Raw genomic sequence first — 22,671 nt, 5'->3', positions numbered from 1 at the left:
GGCGCTCAACTCATCGATCGACAATTCCAACGTGCCACAGCAAAAAACCTTACCGACCTCCTCAGAAGACAAACACGGGACACAATTGACAGAGTACCCTTCATCGTCCAGTACTTCCCTGAAACGACACCACCTTCTTCGCAACCTTCAACACATCATCGATGAAGACGAACAGGGCGGCATGTGGCGCAGTAGTTAGCACTGGGCCTGTGGCGCTGAGGACCCGGGTTCGAATCCCGGCCCTGGGTCACAGTCCATGGGGAGTGAGTTTGCACATTCTCCCCATGTCCGTGGGTTTCACCCTCACAACCCAAAAGATGTGCAGGTTAGGTGGATTGGCCAGAGTGCCCCAGCAGCCCATAATTCACCCATACCCACCATCACAGCTTCCGAAGTCAGATTGGCCTTCCTGAAAGTGAACCCTCGGAAGGCGACGGGCCCTGATGGGATCCCTGGTCGTGCACTCAGGACCAGCTGGCAGAGGTATTCACGGACATCTTTAACCTGTCCCTACTCCACTCCGAGGTCCCCATCTGCTTCAAGAAGACCACCATCATACCGGTACCAAAGAAAAACCAGGCAACGTGCCTCAATGACTACCGACCAGTGGCCCTGACTTCAGTCGTAATGAAGTGCTTCAAGAGGTTGATCATGAAGCGCATCACCTCCATACTCCCAGAACGCCTTGATCCACTGCAATTCGCATACCGCTGCAACCGGTCCACATCAGACACCATTTCCCTGGCCCTACACTCATCCCTAGAGCATCTCGAAAACAAGGACTCCTACATTAGACTCCTATTTATTGACTACAGCTCCGCCTTCAACACCATAATCCCAGCCAAGCTCATATCAAAGCTCCAAAACCTAGGACTTGGCTCCCCACTCTGCAACTGGATCCTCGATTTTCTGACCAACAGACCACAATCAGTAAGAATGAACAACAACACCTCCTCCACAATAGTCCTCAACACCGGCTCCTCGCAAGGCTGCGTACTTGGCCCCCTACTCTACTCCCTGTACACACACGACTGCGTGGCAAAACTTGATTCCAACTCCATCTACAAGTTTGCTGACGATACGACCATAGTGGGCCGGATCTCGAATAACGATGAGTCCGAATACAGGAGGGAGATAGAGAACCTCGTGGAGTGGTGTAGCGACAACAATCTCTCCCTCAATGCCAGCAAACCTAAAGAGCTGGTAATTGACTTCCGGAAGCAAAGTACTGTACACACCCCTGTCAGCATCAATGGGGCCGAGGTGGAGATGGTTAGCAGCTTCAAATTCCTAGGGGTGCACATCTCCAAAAATCTGTCCTGGTCCACCCACGTCGACGCTACCACCAAGAAAGCACAACAGCGCCTATACATCCTCAGGAAACTAAGGAAATTTGGCATGTCCACATTGACTCTTACCAACTTTTACAGATGCATCATAGAAAGCATCCTAGCAGGCTGCATCACAGCCTGGTATGACAACTGCTCGGCCCAGGATCGCAAGAAACTTCAGAGAGTCGTGAACACCGCCCAGTCCATCACACAAACCTGCCTCCCACCCATTGCCTCCATCTACACCTCCCGCTGCCTGGGGAAAGCGGGCAGTATAATCAAAGATCCCTCCCACCCGGCTTACTCACTCTTCCAACTTCTTCCATTGGGCAGGAGATACAGAAGTCTGAGAACACGCACGAACAGACTCAAAAACAGCTTCTTCCCCACTGTCACCAGACTCCTAAATGACCCTCTTATGCACTGACTTCATTAACACTACACCCTGTATGCTTCATCCGATGCCAGTGCTTATGTAGTTACATTGTATATGTTGTGTTCCCCTATTATGTGTTTTCTTTTATTCCCTTTTCTTCTCATGTACTTAATGATCTGTTGAGCTGCTCGCAGAAAAATAATTTTCACTGTACCTCGGTACACGTGACAATAAACAAATCCAATCCAATCCAATCCATGATAAATTCCTGGCTTGAGACAATTCACACCTCTTTAACCTGTGATTATCCCTCTCTCCAGTCACTCCATCTGGACCTGCAAAGACTTAATTACCTGCAAAGACTCACATTCAAAGTATCATCTTGCATCATTAACTTTGTCTATATATGTGTTTGTGGAACCCACCTCTTCATTCACCTGAGGAAGGAGCTGTGCTCCGAAAGCTAGTGATTCAAAACAAATCTGTTGGACATTAACGTGGTGTTGTAAGACATCTCACTGTGCCCACCTCAGTCCAACGCCGGCACCTCCACATCATGGGTACTTTTTTTGTTCTTTGTTCTATTCTTTCTCTCCATCCCCCTTTCTCTCTCTCCCCTATCCCCCTTACTCTCAACCCTTCTTACCACCCCACTTGGGTGGCATGGTGGCACAGTGGTAAGCACTGCTGCCTCACTGCTCCAAGGTCCTAGGTTCAATTCCGGCCTTGGGGACTGGCTGTGCGGAGTTTGCACTTTCTCCCTGTGTCTGTGTGGGTTTCCTCTGGCTGCTTCGGTTTCCCCCCACAGTCCAAAGATGTGCAGGTTAGGTTGATTGGACATGCTATGTTGCCCCGTAGTGTCCAAAAGGTTAGGTGAGGTTATTGGGATAGGGTGGAGGCATGGGGTTAAAATGGGTGCTCTTTCCAAGGGCCGTGCAGACTTGATGGGCCGAATGGCCTCCTTCTGCACTGTAATTCTATGATTACCATGCTTATTCCCAAATCTTCCACCCCTCTTACCTCCCCACTTACCAGGTCTATTCCCAAATCTTCCCCCTTTTATTCCTCTCTCCCCTTATCCCACTCAAAGTCCCACCCCAGAGTACCTCACTTCCCCCGCTGTCCCATCTTATTCCCTCCTTACCTTGCCCTCCCTTTTATTCCTTGACCTCTTACCTCCTCCCACTTGCCAACTCGCCATCCCTTCTTCCTCCTTTCCCCGCCATCGCATCCCCTCTTTCCCCCGTCAGCCCCTCTTCCTCCTTACCCCCCTCCCCATCCCCTCGTTTTCCTCCTGCCCAAACCCCCCCACCTCCATGTCGGATTAAAAAAAAAAAAATCATATATCATGAATATTTCAGATACTTGATATCCAAGAACATAGTATACATAACCCATAAGAAATAAATATCAATAAAGCTCCAGGAATAAACAGGATATGCCCAAGAATTATTAAGGAATTAAATGAGTAAATGGTCAATGGTCTTTTACTTGATATTTTTCACAGCTTTACATATTATGAAAAAGTACTTTGAGCACTGGTGGTGGGTAACTAAAGTTCTAATATTTAAAGCTAGAAAAAGGCACAATCCTACTATTTATAAGCCAGTTAACCTACATCAACAGTGGAAAATAGCTTGAAGGCATTCTATGCAATGCGATAAATTAACATTGTCAGTTTGAGCTCTGTTTTCCCAGGGTGATGTGAATGAGCTATAAAAATGCAGCTCTCTACGTTTACAACTCTAATAAAAATGGTTGTTTCTACACCCCATTTCAGTGCAAAAGTGGCATAAATGTACTCTTTTTCCTTTCATCCTTATCCTTTTGGATTTTAACGCAGCTTATTACAGGGTATTATTTGGGAGTCATCATTGTTTAGAAAATGAAAGCATAATTCCTAATAAACCGTTTGGCGTTCTTGAGGGAGTAACTAAACTAAACTAGAGTGTTCCTATAGATACAGTTGGCTCTTTGAGTTGTTTAAACACAGCTCCAGTGATGAAACGTAAGGTTCAGGGAATAGTTAATAGATTGTTTACATGGATTATGAACTTCCACAACAACAGAAGACAGGGGCTGATGATAAATGGAAAATGCTTTGCCTGCAAATAAAGAGCAATCGGTGGACTTTCATAGCAATCCATTCAGGGATCACTATTTTTAATAGAGTTAAAGAACTGACTATAATAGTGGGCATGGGCATCTCACCAGCTGCCCAGATAGCTAGGGGTGGGGGTGTGAGCTGGAGCGGTGCTTTGGTGTTGGCGAGGGGAAGCAACCCAGTCTGCATAGGCAGCCTGACCTGGAGCCCCAGCTTCCCAGAGTTAGGGTAATTGTACTTATTAAGAATGGCCACCCACCCTTAACAGCCCTCAGTGGCCAATGTTGGGACTGAACCTGGAGGAGGAGGGTGTAGCCATGGTTGTCCGCCCTCACAGCTAGGTAGGTGGGGTCTGGGGTATAGGGGTCAGTCAGGCAGGCCCAGTAAGGGGATGGGGGTTTGAGGGCAGGCATGCTATGCCGTGACTGCTGCCGTTAAGGGGTCACTCTTTGGGTGAGTGCCAGTGTAAGAGGCCTCTCCTGTCCCAGACGGAAGGTTGCCTGTGCTTACCTGCACTGTTAAAATATCAGTGGTGGCAGGAAGAGACCCTTAATCATCCATAAGTGACTCAACAGGCCTCTGGCTGGGAGGGCCGTCTCTGCTGACAAGATGGCATGGTGGTGAGGAGGGTAGGGTGGGAGGATGATGATAATGGAAAACCTTCCGTAGCTAATTTATGGCCTCCTCTTGCTTATCAGGCCACCTGAGAGGATTGATAAAATCCAGCCTATAGAGTGATAACGGCCCAGAAGCAAGCCATTAGGACCATGCTAGCTCTCTGTAGAGTAATCCAATCAGTTCTATTCCCCCACTATTCCTGCAGCGCTGCAAGTTTATTTCTTTAAAGTGCTCAAACAATTCTCTTTCTTAATCATTTACATTCCACTTCTGTCATCCTCATAGTCGTCAAGTTCTAGTTCATAACCACTTGCTGCCTAAAAAAAAAAATCTTCTCCATATTTCTTGCCCAAAACCTTAAATTTGTGTCCCCTAGTCTTGTACCGTCAGCCAATGCGAACGTCTTTCCTCTGTCGGAATGTGGTGACTGGGGGCTTTTCACTAACTTCATTGCAGTGTTAATGTAAGCCTACTTGTGATAATAAAGATTATTATAAATTATAAACCTCTCTCAAATTTCTCCTCAATCCCCTTTGCTCCAAAGAGAACACCAGCTGCTCCAACGTAACCTTGAGCCAAATTCCCTCATCGCTGGAACTATTATGGTAAACCCTCTCAAGGGCCTTAAGCTGTGATGACCATAACTGGATGCAATATTCTAGTTGTGGCCTAACCTGAGCTTTATTAAGGTTCAACATAACTTCTCTGGTTTTGTACTCAATATCTTTATTTATGAAGATTGCATATATTATGCTGACTACTCTCTATGAATATATACTGTCACCTTCAAAGATCATTGAACATGATCCCCAGATCCCTCTCTCCCTGTACTCTTTTTAGGACTGTGCCATTTAGTCTATATTGCCTCGCCCTGTCTCTTCTACCAAAGTCCATTACCTCACACTTCCCTGTATTAAATTGCATCTGTGCTGGCTCTCCTTAATTAACTCAGACCTCTCTAAGGACCTGTTCATTATTCCCCTTGATTATTGTTTCTTAAAACTTACCCACCACTGATGTTAAACTCGCTGGCCTAGTAACTAGGATTGCCTTTCCACATCCCTTGAATAAATTCACATTTATCATTTTAAAAATCTTCTGGCACCTTTCCATATCTAGGGAAGATTGAAAGATTATGGCAAGACTTTCTGCAGTCCCCACTCCCACTTCCTTCAGCAGCTTGGGATACAAGCCATCAGAACCAGGCAACTTATCCACTCTAAGCATAGCCTTTCAAGTAAATCCTGCCCAACAGTTTTCATCTGATCCTTCATCTCCACCATCTCCGCTTCCACTGATGTTTTGTCAGCATTCCCCTCTTTAGTTAAAAAAACAATAGAACCGGTAACCTAGAGCTGCCTGTTCAGAGTATGAGCATTGATCTCTACGGAATACACGGAAGAGCTGTGTATCGAGCGGCACAGCAGCACAGTGGTTAGCACTGTTGCTTCACAGCACCACTGTGAAGTTCGATTCCCGGCTTGGGTCACTGTCTGTGCGGAGTCTGCACGTTCTCCCCGTGTCTGTGTGGGTTTCTTCTGGGTGCTCCGGTTCCCTCCCACAAGTCCCGAAAGACGTGCTGTTAGGTAATTTGGACATTCTGAATTCTCCCTCCGTGTACCCGAACAGGCGCCGGAATGTGGCAACTAGGGACTTTTCACGGTAACTTCATTGCAGTGTTAATGTAAGCCTACTTGTGACAACAAAGATTATTATATTATTATAACAGGACAATCACACTGGTGACATAGTGGCTGCTGGAATTGACGACTGATGTGCCCCAGCAGCCAACCCCAGTTAAATCAACTGAAACCCAACCCAGGATTGTGGAGGTGCCAAGGAAGATGAGGGTGATGTAGCCATCTAAGATGGCCATCTGCAAAGGGCCATGGGAATTATGGCCAACCCAGGACTCAGACAGATACAGAGCCTACGTGTATCTGAAACACAGGTAACCAGACCTGATTGAAACCCCCCCCCCCCCGCTTGCTTGCATTTTAATGGCCCATTTTCCCAGGACAATAGAACTCCAATCAAGCAACCGGTACAGCCACAGACTGACCGGCGCCACTCCCCTTGCTCAGAAAGCCCAACTGCCAAGGTCAATGACCGCTAAGGACCCGCTCAGCTACCAAGGCACCCGCCCCTTTATTGGCCGAAACCGAAGACAGTGATCAGAGCCCTGTCGAACTATTGGGTCCAAGGTTAAGGACCACCCCAAAGAGCACAAAATCCCAGAGGGATAAAAGAGGACACAGCCATATGTTCTGTCTCTTTTGGATCTGACCTGTGCCAAACCAATTGTGGCAGGAACAGCCAGCCAAGTTCAAGACCAATGATCGCTACCCAGCGGAAACAGAGCCACTTTCTTCGAACCAGCCAAGTGAAATCCAGATAAAGGGCTTATCCATTTGCACAGTGCCGGTCGCCCTGAAGTTAAGTATAGGTTATTGTAGCTGATAGGTGTAGTTTAACTCGTAGTAGATATTGAGTTTGCATGTCGAGGTAATCCTTGTATATGTAAATAAACCATCTTTTGAACTAACTAACTGGTTGTGTGGTCATTTGATCGATATAAGGGAAAGCTTGTGGTTCACCAACACCATTAATATTAGCAACAGTATTGGCGACGCTGTTGGGACGAAACGGGCAACATTATTGGCGACTCTGACGGGACTCGATTAGAAGTGACATTGTCACTCCGAGAGAACCCACAAACTTTGAATCCAATTACGAGAAAGAGAAAGCATCACAAGTGCAAGTCCCATATCGACCAAATAACCAAATTTCGGAAGTGTGTACTAACCCGCATGCGTACCTAACAGGAAGAGTAAGGTAACTCGTTAGAATTGTGTACAACTATCGAGTGATTGTGAGCCGGAAAGTAGCTAAGGCCGTACCCGCTGTTCAAATCGCTACCTTATTCCCCTGTCCCAAATTAAAAGTAGAGAAAGAGATATTAAACGTAGAGCAAGAGATGAGAGAAGTAATGGCCACTAAAGCAATGGAAAGATTGATGAACCCACATGAACCCAAGGTCGCAGTGACCAACAGAGCAGAGCAGTGCCCCATATGGGAGGAAGAGTTAAGGAAATACTTGAAGGGGAAAGGATGGCCCCTTTGGTTGAATTTTTGTGCTAATGATGAGTCAGGTCCAGGAAAGATAGGTTTTCCCACCAAGTTTGTCCTAAGCAAGGTCCACAAGAAAAATGTAGGGAAAGTCAGAAAGCCGATGGCAATAGTGTCCTGTTTGGCACAGTTGTGAGGCACAGAGGAGGTCGTGAAGATGCTGCGTAGGCAGTTAATTGAGAAGGAAGAAAAGAATGAGGGAAACAGTAATGAAAGTGAGGATAATTGAGCAATCCGGGAACGGTTAGCAGCCAAGGATAAAGAAATGGCCGATGTAAAACGTGCACATCAATCTTCTCTAGTTCACCTTAGTAGCTTCCAGACCCAGTACGATAAAGCCTACCAAGATACACAGCGTGCAGTCCTGGTAAGAGAGGAAACAGAACAGGTCTCCCAGCTAACTAGCAAATGCGCAGACTTAAAAACAGCTTTGAGAGCACTCCACAGCTCCACTAAGGAACAGAGGCAGAGTACCGTTGACCATGCTAAATGCCGACAGAAGATAGAAGAGTTACAGTCGCTACTCTCTGTACAGAATGGCTTCAGGTACACCTTCGGGCAGGATTTAGATGAGGAAGCTGCTCCCGATTGGCAAGAGTTAAACAAAAGCGTCCAAAGATACCTGGAGGACACGGGAAATCAAAATCGGGCCCCCCACGCCCCAAAAAGAAAAGCACCCGCACCACCGACTGCACAGGCAGAACACACCCCCACTCACAATTCGACCCCCATGAATCCGGTTACCACACAACGAAAGTCATTGGATCAGGATGAGCCTGATATCATTCACACCACCCCATTATCCATAACCCAATTAAGAGAAGCTTGCCCGAAAATTAGTCCATTCCAGCCCACCGCAGACCCGCACAGCTTCTTTGAGGAGGTGCGCCAACAACAAGTTATGTACGGCCTAGGTGAGAGAGAAGAAGTAAAGCTAATAGTTATGAGCCAGTCCTTAAGATCAGCTTTGCCAGAACCCCAGAATGTAGCAGGAGGGACCCTACAGGAAATGAAAACAGCCATATTAGATGCCATCGGGTATAACAAAGGAGATCCAGTCGCGGGTTTAAATCACTGCAGGCAAAAGAAGGGAGAGCATCCGACCGCGCACGCACACCTAAATGAGGAGGACACCACGAGATGGTCCCGCACTTTCTTCTCGCATGCCACAGACGCAGGTCAAAAGGCATGTGTAAACTACGACCCCGCAGACCACACACACAATGAAGTTTGGGTATTGAAACGACTTTCCAGAGCATGGGAACAAACCCCACACCGACGGACAGATCAGGACGATATAGAAGCAAACATGCACCCAGTTAGGACTAGCCAGGACCCAGCATGGATAAACGAGGGTAGACATGAGGGACAGCACCCCAGAGCACAGGCACCACGAGGTTGTTACAATTGTGGCCACATGGGACATTACGCCCGCGATTGCCGACAAAACCCCTCGAACCAGCACCGATACCAACAACCAAATCCCTCACCTAGGAACAATGTTAGGTCCATGCATAATGTGAGCGCCCGTTCAGACGATTTTGGGTTTAATGCCACAGATTGACGGTGTTCGGAGTCCCCAACTTGGGTCTGTGACACACGCTGGGACAAATCAGGCAAACCAGCAGTTACAGGCACAGTCCAGGCACATACAGTCGATTTTCTTTGGGACACAGGAGGATCCCGCACCACTTTAAACTCCTCCACCAAGTTTCAACAGGACAAATGGCCCACCACAGACACCATTACCCTGAATGGATTCACCGGCCACAAACAGCAAGGATATATCACAGCTCCCGTACCCATTCAGATAGGGAACATTAGGACCAGACACCCCGTTGTTTTAGTTGACTTACCCCAAACAGCAGAGCACATTTTAGGCATTGATTTTATGAGCTCCCATAACCTTTCGTTTGACCCGTAAACAAATGTGTATGGCGAATGGCCAAAACAACTATGGCTTCCGCTACGCTCACAGTAGGGGATTATGAAAACAGGATTTGCTCGGTAGGGGACTATTGGTTTAATCCGCAAACGATTAGTGCAGTCCAGATGATTAGAGAGGTCCTCATAAAACACAAAGCTTCTTTCGAACAACACAAACACGATTGTGGGAAGATCCCAGGGACAGTGAAGATTTCAGGACCCGATCCAAAGCCGCAAAAGCAATACGGTTTCCCACAGAAAGCCGAGGGTGAGATTTCGAAGATTATTAACAGTTTGTAGACCAAGGAGTTATTCAACCCGTAGCGTCCACAAATAATGCCCCAATTTTGCCCGTATAAAGCCCGATGGTTCATGGCGACTAACGATCGACTACCGAGAACTTAATAAGGTAACCCCTTTAGCAGCCCCCACTGTTGCCATGAGTCCCGAGACCATGCTCAAACAGGGAGTACAGGCAAAATATTTCACAGTGCTGGACATCAGCAATGGCTTTTGGTCCATCTCGTTAGACAAGGCCTGCCAGTATAAGTTCGCGTTTATGTTTCAAGGGCCGCAGTACACGTGGACATGCCTCCCACAAGGATTCCATAACTCCCCCTCCATTTTCCACCGACAGTTGGTAAATTTTCCCGACCCGAATGCCTCATACAATATGTAGATGATCTGCTCCTGCAAACGGACATGAAAGAGGAACACGTAGAGCTCTTATCTGAATTCAAGGCCTATTGCAATCCATCAGATGCAAGGTCAACCCCAAAAAGGCCCAGATTTTAAAGGAAAAGATTCTTTATTTAGGCACCATCATCACCCATGGGAAGAGAGAAATTGAGCAAAAACGGATCGAGTCCATCGTCAATATGCCCCTGCCCCAAAATGTCACTGCACTCAGTCATTCCTAGGTTTGGTAGGATATTGCAGAAATCATATAGATGGTTTTGCCACTAAAGCAGCCCCACTTTCAGAGCTCCTTAAAAAGAACGTCCCATGGGAATGGCATCCGCAGCACAAAGACACCATTGATGATTTAAAACTCGCCCTAGGCACAGCCCCTGCTTTACAAGTTCCAGGCCCAGACTTGCCCTATGCCATAGAAGTAGCAACCACTGACCGAACCCTATCAGCAGTACTCCTGCAAGAATGACACGATCACTTAGGACCCGTAGCCTATGCCTCAAGGGTATTTGATCCTGTAGAGCAAGGATTCTCAGCCTGCGAACGGCACTTGCTTGCAGTCTTTTGGGCAGTACAGTACTTTGCGTACATCACAGGCCTTAACCCAGTATCGATCTTGACCGAGCACACCCCCACGCAACTATTACTAGACGGTAGATTAAAGGACGGTTCAGTTAGCCAAATCAGAGCAGCTCGCTGGACACTACTGTTACAAGGCAGGGACATTACGGTAAAACGCACCAAGACCCACACATTTCTGGCCGATAATCTCCAATATGCAGGGACCCCACGAGTGCCAGATCATAACAGCCCAACACCACACAGGATCCTCTATCCCAAAGTCACTACACCCACGAGCAGGCAGTAAGACACAGAATTCCCAAGCCACAGGGGATGCTTTAAAAATTTATGTAGACGGTTCCTCCACAATCGAAAATGGACTTAGGATTACTGGTTGTGGAATTTACGTAGAAGACGTGCAGGGATGCCCACTCGAAGAGATGTCTTTAAAATTGCTCGGCCACCTAGGTTCACAAGCAGCGGAACTCGCAGCCATAGCCTCTGTAATTGAGCACCCCGATTCTTTTCCAACCCCCGCAGACATACACTCGCAGCCTGTATGTGTGCAACAGTTTAACAGAATTCCTGCCCCTCTGGGAATCTCGAGGTTTTGTTTCAGCCGATGGAAAACCCCTACGCTCTGCCCCGTTGTTAAAGCACATTCTCAGGACAGCCTCAGATCGCACATATGGTATCATTAAAGTAAGAAGCCATCATTGCTCCTCCCTACCCGGTAATGTAAAGGCAGACGCCTTAGCCAAAGCAGGATCCCGCCATGGTCACTTCTGGCAGCCACCCGAAAGCGAACCGATACACTCAGTCCAGGTTTCCCAGACCAATATTGAGGATCTATCCCAAACCCAAAAAGTAGACAACACCTTCAAACAGGTTTTAGACGGCAACTTCCCAGCCCCCTATGATAAATGGAAGGACGCACTGACTGTACAAGATGGCATAGTTTTAAAAAATGGAATTTATGTGGTCCCCACCCAGGACAGAAACCATCTCATTTACCAATTTCATGATGGACACGGACATCAGGGCATAGACAATACCATTGCCCATTTAAGACCTTTGTGGTTGTGGCCCGATTTAAAATGCAATGTAACCCATTATGTCGAGAATTGCCTTATCTGTGCGCAGAACAATCCCGAACATTACTCAAAGAAAGGACAATTACGTCACACCTGACCTGTGAATGGCCCTTCGACAAATTTGCAAATCGATTACATTGGCCCCCTTCCCCCTTGCAGAAATGGTTTCAAGTATGTGCTGGTTGTAATCGACACCTTCACTAAATGGGTAGAACCATTTCCCTCACGTACAAACATAGCAAAGGCCACCACTAAGATTTTGACCCAACAGATATTCACACGCTGGGGTCGCCCCGCAGCATTGAGTCAGACCAAGGTTCCCACTTTACCGGCAGAGTCATGCAAAATGTTTTAACAATTTATGCGATAAGGCAGAAATTCCATATAGCATATCACCCCCAATCCAGTGGCATTGTCGAGAGAATGAATCGAACTTTAAAAGCGACCATTAGGAAGATGGTGCAACAGAACAATACCACGTGGGACACGGTCCTCCCAGTTGCTCTCATGTTTATTCGGAACACCGTTTCCAGTTCAACAGGTTTCACCCCCCACACTCTCATGACCGGACGGCCCATGAAGGGTATTGCATATTTATTAGGCCTCGATTTGGCAAGCCCCACAGTAACCGCCCTCACCCACGAAAAAGCAGTCCAACAGGGGTTACAGATAACATTAAAGCAGCACAACCCGCTGCAGCTGTCCGATTAGGCGCTACAAAGAAGCAGAGTAAAGCATGCTTTGACAAAACCGTCCACCCAGTAGAGTACACAGTCGGTCAGCAAGTAATGGTTTCACTTTACAATCCCAGTTCTTTCTTCTCCCCCAAATTTGCAGGACCCTACTCCATTTCTGACAAAGTGAGCCCATCCGTGTACACGATAACGTACCCCAATGGTAAAACTGGTTGGTTCCACATCAACCAACTCAAAGTCTACGGATCCCAATGTAGCCACTCCCACCACATCTCTCTGGCACTAGGAGATGATTACACGATTACGCCCCACCCATCGACAACCTAGTCCAACCCCTACGCCAACCCTCCCCCAGCCATGCCAGCATTTATCCCTTGTCCACGCCCACAGACCCGAACTTGTCTCCGCCCACAGGTACAGACTTTCATCTTGAACTTGACTCCGACGACAGCGAGAGCCTCCCGGATTTGATTACTATCCCTGAACACTGGCACGATCTCGCTGCCCCAGTCACCCCAGCCCCCAGAACCACGACTTAGATATCTTCGACCCCCTATATGCCCTCCCCCAGCCACCGCCACAGCCCAACGACAGTAACTTGCCCTCCATGCCCACTGCCCCTACGCCTCACGACAAACATGCCCCTAGATGATAAGAGACACCGCCTAAGTATTAAGGTGTCCAAGTTCTGATGGAGCCTGCCCGCTTTTTTCCTTCTTCTTTTTTCTACTACATGGTTTTAACTCATGTCGCCCGACACAAAATGACTCTTCTGATTCGAGGGTGCGATACCCAATGTCAGTTAAAGGCACAAGTTTGTCGAAAAAGAGATCACTGTTCTCCCAATCTTTATGACAAGTTTCCACACGACTACAAACTCTTACCGTCCACCCAGGTAGGGAGTAACGGCACTGATCCCCGCCCTATCTGAGGACCCCAAATGCATCCGGTCAGTTAAGCTCGGGCAGTGGAGTAACGGCACTAATCCCCGCCCTACCCGGGGATTCCACCCATTCTTCTCCCGCAGTGGCCCACACGCACCTCATGTTCCCGTCACTTCATACGCTCTGGAATGGTTCTCTACACTCTGCATTGCCTTTGGCAGGCCTTAGTTTCACCTTCTCTGCTCTCCCTTTGGTTGTGGTTTAAAGAATGCATTTTGCCATGTTCTGTAAGCTCACCCCTTTTTTCCTTTACCTTCCGCAACCCCCTGGTCAATCCCCACCAGCGATTTACACATATGACACAATTGGTTGCTATAGACGCTGCTACACGCGAACTACCTCTGAACCCTGGGATGAAACTCTATAAAACTGGCCGCCCTGAAATTCGGCTGGTTAAGATAAGCCTCAACCACCACTGGTTGCAAGTAAAGAAAAGACTGGTCGAGGAAATTGCCATACCACTCCCCGCATCGACCTCAAGCTGCGAAAGTCTCTGTACTTAAAAAAAGTCTGCATTTCTTGTCTCTCAAAATGGTATTTCTAAAAAAAAATGAGGGACTCAGACATGGTGACAATCATAACGGGTAATTGGAGTAAGGAGAGAAAGACTAATAAAACAAGGTATTAACCAAAGATAATAACAGATATTATGCTTGCACTCCCAGGATTACCCGGAAAACAGAAAATACAGGATGAAGCAAGGACTGCTGACATGCGTTTGGATCATCGCTCGACCTCTGCAACTGCACGCGCAACGGACTCTTGTTACAAACCCCACACCAGACCTGAACACTACCACACAACTGGCCACCACCAGCTCGGACACTACACCACACATAAAGACAGTCATTGATACCCCCACTTGGTGTGAAAACATTGCCAAATGGAACCCCCTTTTATACATAGTAGAGGCCCTTCTAGTGATTGCAATAATCTGCAGTGTCATTCAGACACTTCGACTCCGTAAATGGCGAGCAAAAGCCTCCCGCTCCCCGATATATACAGTCCGAGCCTTCTTCTTTGGAATTCAACAAAATTAAATTCATGTACCAATCACTGCTAGGAATAAACCATGTACCTCTGTAACTTTATTAGGTAAAAGTAGAAATGTGATGCTACTGTTTTAAATTTTGTACTGTATATATGTTCTTTGACATTCACCAGCAGCATGAGAGTAGTTTAGATAGTGTTAGCTAGAGATCAACTGTGCGGACAAATTAAATGTTTTATAGTGACCTGAAATATAGTGCCAGTTAGAGATGAATTAATTTATGGATGTATAATGAAATATTAGGTAAATGTCCTAAACCATAAGATAGATTGGAGTAGAACCTTGCCTTGACCAAGGGTGACTGGTCCACCAAGGATGAACAGGGATCGATACTGTGATCCACGTTCAGGATCAAGAGGACGGGATGTAGCCATCTAAGATGGCCACCTGCAAAGGACCATGGGAATTATGGCCAACCCAGGTCTCAGACAGATACAGAGCCAATGTGTATCTGAAACGCAGGTAACCAGACCTGATCGAAACCCTCCCCCGCTCGTTTGCATTTTAATGCCCATTTTCCAAGGACAATAGAACTCCAATCAAGCAACCGGTACAGCCGCAGACTGATCGGCCACTCCCTTTACTCAGAAAGCCCAACTGCCAAGGCCAATGATCGCTAAGCTACCAAGGCACCCACCCCTTTATTGGCCGAAATCGAAGACAGTGATCAGAGCCCTGTCGAACTATTGGGTCCAAGGTTAAGAACCGCCCCAAAGAGCGTGAAATCCCAGAGGGATAAAAGATGACACAGCCATGTGTTCTGTCTCTTTTGGATCCAGCCTCTGCCAAACCAATTGTAGCAGGAACAGCCAGCTAACACCTGACGGATTAGCCCAGCAGAGAGAGAGCCACTTTCTTCGAACCAGCCAAGTAAAATCCAGATAAAGGCCGTATCCATTTGCACAGTGCCGGTCGCCCTGAAGATAAGTATAGGTTATTGTAGCTGATAGGTGTAGTTTAACTCGTAGTAAATATTGTGTTTGCATGTTGAGGCAACCCTTGTGTATGTAAATAAACCATCTTTTGAAATAACTAACTGGTTGTGTGGTCATTTGATCGATATAAGGGAAGGTTTGTGGTTCACTAACGTCATTAATATTAGCAACAGTATTGGCGATGCTGTTGGGATCGAAACAGGGGCAGCACGGTAGCCTTGTGGCTAGCACAATTGCTTCACAGCTCCAGGGTCCAAGGTTCGATTCTGGCTTGGGTCACTGTCTGTGCGGAGTCTGCACATCCTCCCCGTGTGTGCGTGGGTTTCCTCCGGGTGCTCCGGTTTCCTCCCACAGTCCAAAGATGTGCGGGTTAGGTGGATTGGCCATGATAAATTGCCCTTAGTGTCCAAAATTGCCCTTAGTGTTGGGTGGGGTTACTGGGTTATGGGGATAGGGTGGCGGTGTTGACCTTGGGTAGGGTGCTCTTTCCAAGAGCCGGTGCAGACTCGATGGGCTGAATGGCCTCCTTCTGCACTGTAAATTCTATGATAATCTATGAAACGGGCAACAGTTCTGAGTGCATCTTGGTTCCCTCAGCTCTTACTCCTTCCCTAGTCCCTTTGTCAGAGATGTCATCTGCAGCAAGTGCCCAAGTGACAACAGCTGCCACTGCAGAAATGCAGAGCTGGCACTTCTCATACAGGGCTATGGCACGGCAAGGCTAGCCACCACACTCCTCAGTGCCATATAGCAGGACAATTGAATGACTTGTCCACACTTCCTCTGAGGCAACATGGGGGGGGGGCACCATGTAGGAGTATTCACGAGCCCTAGTGCCGTGGTGGATCGATCATTGATGGGTTCATCATGGTGTAATTTTGGAGCACTGTGTTAAGATATTGAATCATTCACTTGGTAAATACATATACTTTGTGCAATGGATATGCTGATCTGTCTTTGTATACTAATAGCTTTAATTAGCAGGCCTACAGAAAGCAGGATTTTCTTGCTTTTGATACTGGAGACTATAACCTGAAATCCATCTCTCATCGACAGCACAAGGGTCAAGGTTGTGCCCATGCACGTCTGGTAACGGAAGGCTAGGATTCGTTATCCAGATGTTAACAGAAGGTGATAGCCCGAGGGTTGCAGATTGAGAGTGTAATTGCAGCAGTTGTTGTCCATCATTAGGTACTTTTGATGGACGAACAATGTTACGATTTATCGATAAAACGCAGTTCGTCTGGTGCACTTCAACCAACAAGCCTGTAGGGAAAGATGTCAGACGCATGAGAGTGAGTGCTACACAGTGAAGGAAGTGGATACTCCGTATCTCAGGATGCCATGTATGTTTCAGAGAAGGATGCTTGTGAAATGAAATGAAATGAAAATCGCTTATTGTCACAAGTAGGCTTCAAATGAAGTTACTGTGAAAAGCCCCTAGTCGCCACATTCCGGCATCTGTTCGGGGAGGCTGTTACGGGAATCGAACCGTGCTGCTGGCCTGCCTTGGTCTGCTTTTAAAGCCAGCGATTTAGCCCTGTGTTAGATGTGTGGGATTTCCCTTGCAACTGAAGTATTTGTCTTGGGTGATAGAGGCCGTGGGTTGACAGGGAGCTTAAGTGTTTTGAAGTACTGCAATTGGGCGAAGAACAGCTTCTGACGCCGAAATCACGGTAGAGCCTGTTTGACGCCAAATCAGGGTGCTCCGGCACCCCCAAAATGGTGTAAATGTGGCGCTCGCAGCGCAGGCTGAAAGTGCAGTAGACATATCATTAGCGGGCCTGACGCCCGATGCTCCGGGGCCTCCGCGATTCAGCGCTTCTGATGGCGTGGTTCACTTGTGCTCTCACAAATCGTGAACCTGACTGCAGAGCGAGAGAGAGGCAGAAGCAAATGGTGTGGAGTGGCTGTGGGCTGCCGGCCCAGACACCAGCGATGCTGGCTGCGGCGGGGGAGGCCCCTGCCAGGGCTGGGGGAGTGGAGTTGGGGGTGGGGGGAGAGAAATAGGCCGAGCAGCTAGTCTCTGGTGGTCCTCCTCCTGTCTTCTCTCACTCCTGGCAGTGTACGCGGGCGGCCTTCAACTGGGGCGGGTGCATGGGGTATCCTGAAAGTGTGGAGGGGGGGGGGGGGGGGGGGTAGCTGAAAGGAGGGTTGGCGTTAAATGTGGGGGGCCTGAGTGACCCCACAGCAGGATATGCTCACTCTGGGGGGAGGGACCAGTTGATGCTCTGAAGACAACGAGATGGATGGGGCTGGGTCACCCTCAGGCCTGGGGGGTGGGGAGGTTCTTTAAAAAGGGCACTCCGATCTCTGAGGAGCCGGTCTTGCCGGCATCTTTCATTCCCCACTCCAGAAAAAATTCAAAGTGTGGGATAATTTAGTGAGGATCTCCCCAAATTCCCCCCCAAAAATGACTTAAGTATAGGTGAATTGCGATGGGAATGGCATACAGATTAGTAACAAAAATGAGGATTGGGAACAGTTTAAAATTCAGCAAAGGCGGACCAAGGAATTGATTAAGAAGTGGAAAATACAATCTGAAAGTAAGCTAGCGGGGAACAAAAAAACTGATTGTAAAAGTTTCTTACGGTATGTAAAGAGAAAAAGATTGATAAAAACTAATGTCAGAAAGTCATAATAGGGAACAAAGAAATGGTTGAAGAACTAAATTTGTACTTTGCTTCTGTCTTCAGAAAACAAGACATGAATAACGCACCAGAAGTTCTGAGAAACACAAGTTTCAGTGAGGAGATGAAGGAAATTAGTATTAGTAAAGAAATGGTTTGGGGGAAATTAATGGAATTGAAGGTGGATAAATCTCCAGATCCTGATAATCTTCATCTCAGAGTACTTAAGCAAGTGGCCCTAGAAATAGTAGATCATTTGGTCATTTTCCAAAATTCTTTGGACTCTGTAATGGTTTCTACAGATTGGAGGGTAGCTAATATAACCCCGCTATTCAAAAAGGGAGGTAGAGAGAAAACAGGGAACAATAGACCAGCGAGTCTAACATCATTAGTGGGGAAGTTGCTAGAGTCCATTATCAAGGATTTCACTGCACAGCATTTGGAAAGCAGCGGTGTAATCAGACAAAGTCAGCAGGGATTTACAAAATGTTTAACAAATCTACTGGAATTCTTTGAAAATGTAACTAGTAGAGAACTGGTAGATGTGGTTCATTTAGACGTTCAGAAGGTTTTTGGCAAGGTCTCACATAGCAGATTACTATGTAAAGTTAAAGCGCATGGGATTATGGGTAGTGTCTTGAGATGGATAGAAAGCTGGTTAGCAGACAGGAAGCAAAAAGTTGGAATAAATGGGTCTTTTTCCGACTGGCAGGCAGTGACGATAGGGGTTCCGCAGGGCAAGGATCCTAACTATTCACATTATACGTCAATGATTTTGACGAGGGAACTAAATGTATTATCTCCAAATTTGCTGATGATACAAAGTTAGGTGGGAGGGTGAGCTGTGATGAGGATGCAGAGATGCTTCAGTGTGATTTGGACAGGTGGAGTGTGTGGGCACATGCATGGCAGAAGCATTATAATGTGGATAAATGTGAGGTTATCCGCTTTGGTAGCAACACTAGGAAGGCAGATTATTATTTGAATGAGTGTAAATTGAGAGAGGTGGATACTCAGCGAGATCTTGGTGTCCTCGTGCATCAGTCGCTGAAAGCGCGCAGGTACAGCAGGCAGTAAAGAAGGCAAAATGGTAAATTGGCCTTCATAGCAAGAGGATTTGAGTATAGGAAGAGGGATGTTTTACTGCAATTGTAAGGGCATTGGTGAGGTCACACCTGGAGTATTGTGTGTAGTTTTAGTGTCTTTATCTGAGGAAGGATGTTCTTGCTATGGAGGGAGTGCAGCAAAGGTTTACCAGGCTGATTCCTGGGATGGCAGGACCGTCATACGAGGTCAGAATAAGTCGGTGAGGATTATATTCATTGGAGTTTAGAAGAGTGAGAGGGGACCTCACAGAAAATTATAACATTTGAACATGATTAGACAGGGTAGATTCAGAAAGAATGATCCTGATGGTGTGGGAGTCCAGAATTAGGGGTCATAGTTTGAGAATAAAGTGCAAACCTTTTAGGACTCGGGTGAGGAGAAATTTCTTTATTCTGAGAGTGGTGAATCTGTGGAATTTTCTATGTGTGGGATTTTCTGTGTAACCCGCCACGTGTTTTTGGGCAGCGGAGGCAGCCCACCAGTGGGATCTTCTAGTCCAGCCGCCATCAGCAGGATTTCCCGTTGAATGCACTCCTCATCACCAGGAAACGTGAGGCAGCATCGGTGGGACCGGAATATCCCACCGGCCTGAACAGCTGGTAAATTCCACCCAATGTACGTTTCTATATATAAATCATACCAGAACAGCCAACGGGATTCTCACCAGTTTTCCCGCCCAAAATGACATTTAGTCGTTTTTTTAGAGGCCCTGTGTTTTTTTTAGGCTGAAAATTTTCCCTTGAATATGTCAGTTATAGCGCTTAAGCAACTTTGATATGAAGTTTTGACACAGTAATTCAGAAGTTTTAATTGTTTTGAACTCCATTAAATAGCCGTGACTGATATTTAACAGCTGAAGCAAGGAAAATTTTAAAGAGATGTGATGTATTTCTCTTGACCTCCCAGTAGAGGGTGCCAAGAGCCCTATACATTCTGGTGTGGAATCTGAAGGTTATTTATGTTTAAAAATATATATTGTAAACCATATCAATGGAAGAATTCCAGTTTCATTTTCATATGTGGAAATATTATCCAAGAAGCCATCATAAAACAGGAATTCGGAATTAAGTTCTTGGAATGATGCTAAGATATTTCCTTCAGTTACTTTCTGTACAAAACCATGAGCAGGTTGACTAGGGCTTCTTGCAACCTTTTATTAATCATCTTATGTTAAATCAAAGTACTGTAGATAGTGATTGCAGCTGAGACATTTTACAGGTGAAAGCAATAAATAGAACAAAAGCAAGCACGAGGTTGTAATTAATAGATTACTCGATTGAAGAACACAAGAACAAAGGTCAAGTCCTCCAAACAAGCTGTCTGTCCTCAATTAGGTCTGTTGTCCAACCTTCTGTTTGCTGTTACTATGCAATCACACTGTAGAGGAAATTGTACTTTATCAGAATTGCCAAATAATATTAAAGGTTATAAAAATAGTGATTCATGTGTCCTTATGTACTTTTGTTTGCCATTTCTTTCTCCTTCCACTCTGTTATTAGGCAACACTTCAATTTACGGGTTAGGTGGTATTTTCATTATGAAGTCCCACTATTGACAATGGTGAATTAAATTCTCCAATAAAGAAGTTTATGCTTTGGTTTGACGCAGGGCCGCCTGTGCAGTGTACACAATTGCACAGGTCTCCAAGCAGGTACAATTCCCTAACTGGCCACTACTGGCAATGTTGGTCAGTCCAGGCAGACTTAGATTTCAGCCTAATCTGCTCTGGTGCTATGTGACTGATCTCTGCATGACTATTCCCATCATCAATAAGGCAGCGACCCCGATTGGATGCAGCCAACACACTGAACGTCTGCAATGGGGCAACCATACAACAAACGCAAACTCTACTTTGATTCCAGGTTTTTATGTATTTTTAAAAAACTTTTATGTTAAATGTTAATTAATTGATGCTACTTTCTCGTCAATTGTTTGTGTCATGCAAACACATGAACAAGGAGCACGAGTAAGCCATTTGACCCCTCGAGCTTGCTTCGCCATTTAATCAGATCATGATAGTAACCTCGAATCTGCACCTGCCTATCCCCAATGACCTGTCACCCCCATGCTTACCAAGAATCGATTCACCTCTGCCTTAAAAATATTCAAAGACTCTGCTTCCACTGTCTCTTCAGTTAGAGAGTTCCATTGTCTCACGACTCTCAGAGAAAAGATTTTGCCTTATCTCTGTTTGAACGGGCAAAGCCTTATTTTTAAACAGTGATCCCTCGTTCTAGATTCTCCCACAAGAGGAAACATCCTCTCCACACTCACCCTGTCAAGACCCCTCAGGATCTTATGTTTCAATCAAGTCCTCTCTTATTCTTCTAAACTCCAGCTGATATAAGCCTAACCTGTCTAACCTTTCCTCATAAGACAACCCATCCATTTCAGGTATTAATCTAATAAACCTTCTCTGAACTCTTCCAATGCATTTATATCCTTTCTTAAAATAAGGTTTGTTTGCTGTTGTTTTTAAATTTGTTTTGTTTATTGTCACGTGTACCGAGGTAGAGTGAAAAGTATTTTTCTGCGAGCAGCTCAAAAGATCATTAAGTACATGAAAAGAAACAAAAATAAAAGAAAATACATAATACGGCAACACAAGGTACACAATGTAACTATCTAAACAACGGCATAAGGTGACGCATACGGGGGTGTAGTGTTATTCAGGTCAGTCCTTAAGAGGATCGTTTAGGAGTCTGGTAACAGCAGGGAAAAAACTGTTTTTGAGTCTGTTCGTGTGTGTTCTCAGACTTTTGTATCTCCTGCCCGATGGAAGATGTTGGAAGAGTGAGTAAGCCGGGTGGGAGGAGTCTTTGATCATGCTGCCTGCTTTCCCCTGGCAGCGGGAGGTGTAGATGGAGTCAATGGATGGGAGGCAGGTTCGTGTGATGGACTGGGCTGTGTTCATGACTCTCTGAAGTTTCTTGGTGACCAATACTGTACACAATACTCGAGATGCGGTGTCACTAGTGCTCTGCATAACTAGAGCGTAATCTCCTTACTTCTGTATTCAATTCCCCTTGCAATACATTATAATTTTCTATTAGTTTTCCAAATTCCTTCTGTACCTGCATTCTATGGCATGCATCATGGGCTAGATTTTCTGATTCTGCGGCTATGTCTGAAGGATGCGTCTGGTCTTATAACCAAAATTTTGGCGACGCCCCCGCACCGATGCTCTGCCTGGTGGGGGGCTAGCATCTGCGCCACGTCCGGCTTTACCTGCAGATACGGACGCAGAATGGCCAGGTCCGTGGCCGCGCCGTACAACATGGCACCCGCCGTGCGCGGATCCGGCCGGCCAAAAACTGCCGCCCTGTAACCCGCCTCGCCACCCCCCTGAAGCCCCTCTGCCAGCGGAAAGGCTCCCCTCCCCGCCCGACTGTGGCGGTGCTGGACACAGTCCGCAGCCGCCACGCCAGGTTTACGAAAATTCAGAGTACACCCGACTGACGCCGTCAGGAAGTCGGC

General features: G+C 46.6%; 1 protein-coding gene across 1 annotated transcript in view; it reads right to left on the bottom strand.

The window, feature by feature from the left end:
* The window catches only part of LOC140425201 (dynein axonemal heavy chain 11-like), a 755,586-nt gene that overhangs the window by 36,314 nt on the left and 696,601 nt on the right, over window positions 1-22,671 (bottom strand).

Source organism: Scyliorhinus torazame, chromosome 6, assembly GCF_047496885.1.
Source record: "Scyliorhinus torazame isolate Kashiwa2021f chromosome 6, sScyTor2.1, whole genome shotgun sequence".
NCBI classification, from domain to species: domain Eukaryota; kingdom Metazoa; phylum Chordata; class Chondrichthyes; order Carcharhiniformes; family Scyliorhinidae; genus Scyliorhinus; species Scyliorhinus torazame.
This window is presented reverse-complemented; position numbering and strand designations above follow the sequence as displayed.